General features: G+C 42.1%; 1 long non-coding RNA gene across 1 annotated transcript; it reads right to left on the bottom strand.

The window, feature by feature from the left end:
* Positions 1-248: 248 nt before the first annotated feature.
* LOC145859395 (uncharacterized) lies at positions 249-2,135 on the bottom strand. The gene is made up of 3 exons (XR_014379582.1): positions 1,779-2,135; positions 1,257-1,354; positions 249-1,130 (listed from the first exon to the last, which is right to left on the bottom strand). It is a non-coding gene; the product is annotated as an uncharacterized LOC145859395 (long non-coding RNA).
* Between the last annotated feature and the right edge of the window lie 6,368 nt (positions 2,136-8,503).

The following is an 8,503-nucleotide window of genomic DNA, read 5'->3' as shown; positions in this document are numbered from 1 at the left end:
AAATAATAGTACGTAAGTATAAACACCATGGGACCACGCAGCCATCATTCCCCTCAGGAAGGAGACTCGTTCTGTCACCTAGAGATGAACGTACTTTGGTGAGAAAAGTGCAAATCAATCCCAGAACAACAGCAAAGGACCTTGTGAAGATGCTGGAGGAAACCGGTACAAAAGTATCTATATCCACAGTAAAACGAGTCTTGTATCGACATAACCTGAAAGGCCACTCAGCATGGAAGAAGCCACTGCTCCAAAACCGCCATAAAAAAGCCAGACTACGGTTTGCAACTGCACATGGGGACAAAGATCGTACTTTTTGGAGAAATGTCCTCTGGTCTGATGAAACAAAAACAGAACTGTTTGGCCATAATGACCATCGTTATGTTTGGAGGAAAAAGGGGGAGGCTTGCAAGCCGAAGAACACCATCCCAACCCTGAAGCACAGGGGTGGCAGCCTCATGTTGTGGGGGTGTTTTGCTGCAGGAGGGACTGGAGCACTTCACAAAATAGATGGCATCATGAGGAAGGCAAATTATGTGGATATATTGAAGCAACATCTCAAGACATCAGGCAGGAAGTTAAAGCTTGGTCGCAAATGGGTCTTCCAAATGGACAATGACCCCAAGAATACAACTGTACATTTGCATGTTTAACAAGTTGTGTAGATCAGATGTTAATGTAGCAATACAGACCACATTGAAGTGTCTGGAGTTTAGTTCTAGAGTCTTGTAAAGATAGGGGGGGTTGACTGGGACAGACAATGTAACAGCCATAATGATTTTAGGAAATGTTTTTGTAAAACATGCACCTTACATCAGATCATCTTGAAACTTTCTCTCTAAAGCTAACTTTCATCAAGGTTTTATATGGTCTATTGGTTTCTCTCTTTTCATTGGCAGAATCCTTTGTCAGTGTTATGATATTCATAACATCCATATCCACCAGTCTATCTTCCTGTCAACTAAGAGATCTGTTTTATTTGTTCAAACTATACTACTGCACTTACTTTGAGTCAAATCTGATCCTTTCTTCTCTTCTCCTCCTCTCACAGTTCCACTCAGCCCCGTTGTTTTCCTGCAGTCCACCAGCAGCACAGACAATCGGGTGGAAGGGGGTGGGCTAGCATTCTCCTGGTAACCATAAAGAGGGGACACAGACACATATCATTATGGATGCTGATGTCATAAAGTGCTTTACAGAAACCCAGCCCAGACCCCGATAGAGCAAGCTGTATGCTCGACCAGACCAAGCTGTACCATCTGGTGTTCTGATCTGGAGAGACTCTTCTCTGCCTCGTCAGCATCAGGATGTTGTTGAGGCTCCCCAGAGGATCCGCAATAGTCATGTCTCTCTCCTGTGTGAATGAGAACATCAAACAGACGGAAAACTTATGACCGTCTATTGCAATCAAGAGGCATGAATATGTCTAAAATGGCCACTTTCATCATGAAATATTGTTTGTGTTGCAAATGTAAAGGGTCATTTACATAAAATGGGTGCCATTTACGTCCCTTTGATATTTTAAGTAGAAATTATGCACCAATTTTAAAGGCCTGTTATATTAGATGAGGTGAAATGTACATGTAGACCACATGGAGAATGAGAATTCAATACATCGAAGTCCCAAAAACATATGTACCAATGGCAGATTGCCCCTTAAACAATTCCTACAGTACTGAACAACATATTCAAGTGTAGAACTTCAGTAGAATGCCCCTTTAAAACAATACATTATTTCAACAACTACATAGTGCCCCCGTTTTTAAGACAGTACTCACTGGTGGTAATCTGATCTTCAGCCTCCTCATTTTTCACTCCCAAAATGTCGTCCTCCTCCTCTTTTATTGAGATAGCCTCTTCTTCCTGTTTTACTCCAAAAGGTTCTTCCTCTTCTTTCACTACATTTTCTTCTTTCAATGTTACGGCATCTTCCTCCTTTTTGATTCTGAAAGCTTCCACTTCCTCCTCTTCCACTCTGACAACCTCTTTCCTATTTTCCCCTTTCAATGTAATATTTACATTTTACATTTACGTCATTTAGCAGACGCTCTTATCCAGAGCGACTTACAAATTTGTGCATTCACCTTATGATATCCAGTGGAACAACCACTTTACAATAGTACATCTATATATTTTTTTTTTGGGGGGGGGGGGGGGGGGTTAGAAGGATTACTATATCCTATCCCAGGTATTCCTTAAAGAGGTGGGGTTTCAGGTGTCTACGGAAGGTGGTGATTGACTCCGCTGTCCTGGCGTCGTGAGGGAGCTTGTTCCACCATTGGGGTGCCAGGGCAGCGAACAGTTTTGACTGGGCTGAGCGGGAACTGTGCTTCTGCAGAGGTAGGGGGGCCAGCAGGCCAGAGGGGGATGAACGCAGTGCCCTTGTTTAGGTGTAGGGCGGTGCCGTTCCCCTCACTGCTCCGTAGGCAAGCACCATGGTCTTGTAGCAGATGCGAGCTTCAACTGGAAGCCAGTGGAGTGTGCGGAGGAGCGGGGTGACTTGAGAGAACTTGGGAAGGTTGAACACCAGACGGGCTGCGGCGTTCTGGATGAGTTGTAGGGGTTTAATGGCACAGGCAGGGAGCCCCGCCAACAGGGAGTTGCAGTAATCCAGACGGGAGATGACAAGTGCCTGGATTAGCACCTGCACCGCTTCCTGTGTAAGGCAGGGTCGTACTCTGCGAATGTTGTATAGCATGAACCAACAGGATCAGGTCTCCGCCTTGATGTAGGGTGTTGTCCAGGGTCACGCCGAGGCTCTTAGCACTCTGGGAGGAGGACACAATGGAGTTGTCCACCGTGATGGCGAGATCATGGAAAGGGCCATCCTTCCCCGGGAGGAAGAGCAGCTCCGTCTTGCCGAGGTTCAGCTTGAGGTGGTGACCCGTCATCCACACTGATATGTCTGCCAGACATGCAGAGATGCGATTCGCCACCTGGTTATCAGAAGAGGGAAAGGAGAAGATTAATTGTGTGCCGTCTGCGTAGCAATGATAGGAGAGACCATGTAAGGATATGACAGAGCCAAGTGACTTGGTGTATAGCGAGAATAGGAGAGGGCCTAGAACTGAGCCCTGGGGGACACCAGTGGTGAGAGCACGTAATATCATCCTCTTCTTCTTTCAATGTGATAGCCTCCTCTTCCTCTCCTTTCATCAGAGCTTCTTTCTCCGTCTTGCTTAGTGAACTCATGCTCCGGGAGATTAGCATAGTGCAGTTCATTATCAATTTAACACATTTACTAATTTAACAAGCAAATTACGTTTAAATGAACTAGTAGATAGGCAACAGAATTATATTCAAAACAATAAGAGTAATACACACAAGATTGGTCTTAAACGCTTCAACGTTTCAGTTTTATGTTCGCTAGCAAACCACCGCGTTGGTTGAATCAGAAGCCTTTTGTCGCTGTTGAAGAAGCCTCCAGTTCCGTCCACTACATTTACATTTTAGTCATTTAGCAGACGCTCTTATCCAGAGCGACTTACAGTAGTGAATTCATACATTTCATTTCATGCATTTTTTGTACTGGCCCCCTGTGGGAATCGAACCCACAACCCTGGCGTTGCACACACCATGCTGGCGTTGCAAACACCATGCTCTACCAACTGAGCCACAGGGAAGGTAGATTGGATTATACGTCACGTCACACAAGAAGCATCACCGGAAAGACTCATATCGCCATCTGCTGACTGGAGTGGGTAACGCAGATTGGAAAGAAAATTATGAAATAGTTTAATCTGGCTAACAATGTCATAAGTAGTAATTTAAAAACAACCAGATGTTATGTTTTCTCTTACTTCTTACAGAAAATACTTTACTCCAGGGCTGACCTGCCCATTAGGTAGGATTAGGTGACAGATTAAAGACTATTCATTTTTTTTCATCGTTATTCTGAACCCACTGCCTGCAAGTCGTCGTTAAATTAGCCTCAGTGATTTGTATTTTCCTTCAACTTTCTGAAGAGGAAAAAGTGCAGAAACCCCCCTGTCTGAGTGCATTTGTCTACCACTATCTGTAGCTGTTAGCGATGATGCTAATGACAACCATCTTCTGGTTGATAGAAAATCTTTCCCAAAAACCTTGTCAATTAAATGTTAACTACAAAGTAGTCTATGCCTACCTGGCAGAATGATATCATGATTATTTGCATCAATCCAGTTGTGATTTGTTCAGCAAACTCTGCAATCACATGTGTGCTACAGAGACACCACTAACCAAGAAAGGCTCTTGCTGGTGCCACTGGAATTAAAGGGTATCTACACACAAAAATGAAAATGTCTTAGATTTTTCTCAGACTTCAAAATTGGTCTCCTGATGTGGCATAACATTTCGTCACGCTAGCGACTCACCTCGACAACATCCAGGGAAATTGCAGAGCGCCAAATTCAAAATACAATAAACGCAATATTAAACATTCATGATAATACAAGTGTCATACCTGATTCTTCAGCTTAGAATCTTGGAAATCTAACCGCATCGTCAGATTTCAAAAAGGCTTTATGGCGAAAGCACAGCATTCGATTATCTGAGGTCAGCACCCCACAACAGCATATTATCCAAAAAAGCACAGGCGTCACAAAATCCCAAATAGCGATAAAATAAGTCACTTACCTTTGAAGATCTTCCTCTGATCACAATCACAAGAGTCCCAGGAACACAATGAATGGCCGTTTTGTTCGATAAAGTCCTTCTTTATATCCCAAATAGTCCAGTTCAGTAATCCACCTGTTCAGAATGCAGACATAGGAGTTCCAAAAGTTACCAGTAAAGTTTGTCCAAACAAATCAAACAACGTTTCTAATTCTTTATTAGGTACTGTAATATCTAAATAAATGATCATATTTCCTACGGAGTGAACTATTTTCAATAGGAAAGGAAAAGAACGCAGCGCGCGACCTCGGTCACACGCTCAATGAGACTCGTTTTGCCATAGAGCTCACTGAGGATAAACAACTATTTCTCGTTGGTTTTTCAGAAAACAAGCCTCAAACCATGTATAAAGACTGTTGACATCTAGTGGAAGCCATTGGAACTGCAATTTGGGAGGCGAAAGTCTTTGTTTTCAATAGCTTAAGGTTGGAATTGACTGGCAGGTCAACAGAAAAAAAATTGGTCCTCGGGTTTTCGCCTGCCAAATCAGTTCTGTTATACTCACAGAAATAATTTTAACAGTTTTAGAAACTTTAGAGTGTTTTCTATCCAATACTACCATGCATATAGCTAGCTTCTGGGCCTGAGTAACAGGCAGTTTACTTTGGACACCTCAGTCATCCAAAATTCAGAATACTGCCCCCTATCCCTAAGAAGTTTTAAGTATTGTTGTGGACTTAGAACATCCAATGTTGTTGTTTTTCTATTAACAGTGTGATTTAGAGAGCAAAAACCAGAAAAATCTTAAACTAAATGAAGAAAATGGAATTAGAGAGAAAAAAATGGATATGATATAAACCTGGAAAAACTAAACGGAGAAAACGGAATTAGAGGGAAAAAAAACGGACTTGATAGGGCCCTAAATATTCTATAAATTTACTCTCATTACTGGATTATCTAGGAATGGTCTAGAGTAACAGCTGTATCCTGAAGTGAACTTTAACCTTCCTGCTCCACAATACTTCTTCCACTGGATCAAAGCTTCAGCCAAGTAGGATACATGATAGTGGAAACACATGGAGTAGAGTTAGATATAGTCCTAGTAGGATACATGATAGTGGTAACACATGGAGTTGGGTTGGATATAGTCATGGTAGGATACATGATAGTGGTAACACATGGAGTAGGGTTGGATATAGTCATGGTAGGATACATGATAGTGGCAACACATGGAGTTGGGTTGGATATAATCATGGTAGGATACATGATAGTGGAAACACATGGAGTTGGGTTGGATATAATCATGGTAGGATACATGATAGTGGAAACACATGGAGTTGGGTTGGATATAATCATGGTAGGATAGATGATAATGGCAACACATGGAGTAGGGTTGGATATAGTCATAGTAGGATACATTGAGCGGCAAGATGTTCTTTACGAGTCGGCCATCAGATTTGCCACCAATGCTCCTCACTGCACTCTATACTCCTCTGTAAACTGGTTATCTCTGTATACCAGTCGCAAGACCCACTGGTTAAAACCTGTTTGGGATAGGGGGCAGCATTGGGAAGTTTGGATGAAAAGCGTGCCCAGAGTAAACTGCCTGTTACTTAGGCCCAGAAGCTAGGATATGCATATAATGTGTACATTTGGCTAGAAAACACTCTAAAGTTTCCAAAACGGTAAAAAGATTATGTCTGTGTGTATAACAGAACTCATATGGCTGGTGAAAACCTGAGAAAAATCCAACCAGGAAGTGGAAAATGTGAGTTTTGTCGTTTTCAAGGGATTGTCTATCCAATATCCTATGTCTGTGGAGTCAAATTGCACTTCCTAAGGCTTCCAGTAGATGTCAACAGTCTTTAGAAGTTGTTTCAGGCTTGAATTGTGAAAGGGGGTTGAATAAGACCACAAATAGGAAGTGGCTCAGATGAAACCAATGATTTGTTGTTCGCGCGGTTTCGCGGGCGCGCCGGTCGTTCTTTTTCCTCTGTAATAAAACGGTATTGTCCTGTTGTATTATTATTGAATATTTATGATAAAACCCTAAGGATTGATTGTAAACATCGTTTGACATGTTTCTACGAACTTTAATTGAACAACCGCGTGTTGTGCCTGTGGAATATTGAACTAAACGCACAAACAATAAGGAGGTTTTTGGCGCTGACCTATCTAGAAGAAAAAGAAACGCACACCTATTAAGGCGAGGTGCTGGCTAGCGGAGTAGAAAACTTGAAAATAAGGGAGAGCCGCACACTCTAGGAGCTCAGATGCAAAAATCTTATATCCAACGTTTCGACAGCCAAGCTGTCTTCATCAGGGTATGATCACAAACACTGCTAGATGACTCGTTTATATAGTGTCAAAAGACACACAGGTGTCTGTAATCATGGCCAAGTTTGGACTAATATCATTGGTTAATTCTCAAATATAAAAATGGCATACAAAGAACACCATACAAAAAAACTAATGGATCGCATACGATCATAGATTCATTTTAGACTACACAAGCTTACAAACAATTACAATTGCAAAGTCACAATAATCACAAGAATGGCTTAAGATCAAAGTCTATGTTGAGACTGAAGGATGCAAGGGTCTTTAAGTTAAAGATCCAGGCAGCCTCTCGTTTTAACAATAAATTATCAAGGTCACCCCCTCTCCTAGGGAGGGTGACATGTTCGATGCCAAAATAACGCAGAGACGAAATCGAGTGGTTTTCTTCCAAAAAGTGGGCCGCAACTGGGTAAGTCAAGTTTTTGCACCTAATGGTGCTACGATGCTCTGAGATACGTACTTTTAATTCATGCTTTGTTTTACCCACATCATTTTTACCACAAGGACAAGTTATAAGATAAATAACTGCCTTAGTGGAACACGTAATAACGCCTTTGATTGGGATCGATTTCCCTGTTTGTGGGTGTTTGAAGGACCTACATTTATAAGTGCCATTGCATTGCAATTTTCAAGTTTTGGCGCTGACCTAACATAATCGCATGGTATGCTTTCGCCGTAAAGCCTTTTTGAAATCGGACACTGTGGTTCGATTAACGAGAAGTTTATCTTTAAAATGGTGTATAATAATTTGAATTATGAGATTTCTGTTGTTTGAATTTGGCACCCTGCAATTTCACTGGCTGTTGGTGAGTGGTTCCGCTAGCTCCTCACTGCACTCTATACTCCTCTGTAAACTGATTATCTCTGTACACCCGTTAAAGACCCACTGGTTTAATGCTTATTTATAAAACCCTCTTAGGCCTCACTCCCCCCTATCTAAGATATCTACTGCAGCACTCATCCTCCACATACAACACCTGTTCTGCCAGTCACATTCTGTTAAAGGTCCCCAAAACATACACATCCCTGGGTCGCTCCTCTTTTCAGTTTGCTGCAGCTAGCGACGGGAACAAGCTGCAAAAAACACTCAAACTGGACAATTTTATCTCCATCTCTTCATTCAAGGACTCAATCATGGACACTCTTACTGACAGTTGTGGTTTCTTCATATGATGTGTTGTTGTCTCTACCTTCTTGCCTTTGTGCTCCTGTCTGTGCCCAATAATGTTTATACCATGTTGTGCTGCTACCATGTTGTGTTGCTACCATGTTGTGTTGCTGCCATGTGGTGTTGCTGCCATGTTGTCATGTGGTGTTGCAACCAAGTTGTGTTGCTGCCATGTTGTGTTGCTGCCATGTTGTTGTTATGTGGTGTTGCTACCATGTTGTTGTTATGTTGTATTGCTGTCATGTTGTGTTTCTACCATGTTGTTGTCATGTTGTGTTGCTACCATGTTGATGTCATGTTGTGTTGCTACCATGTTGTTGTTATGTTGTGTTTCTACCATCTTGTTGTTATGTTGTGTTGCTACCATGTTGTTGTCATGTGGTGTTGCTACCATGTTGTTGT

This window comes from Salmo salar, chromosome 12, assembly GCF_965601325.2.
Source record: "Salmo salar chromosome 12, fSalSal1, whole genome shotgun sequence".
Taxonomy (NCBI): domain Eukaryota; kingdom Metazoa; phylum Chordata; class Actinopteri; order Salmoniformes; family Salmonidae; genus Salmo; species Salmo salar.
Note: the sequence above shows the minus strand (reverse complement) of the source record. Positions and strands in the feature narration are given on the sequence as shown.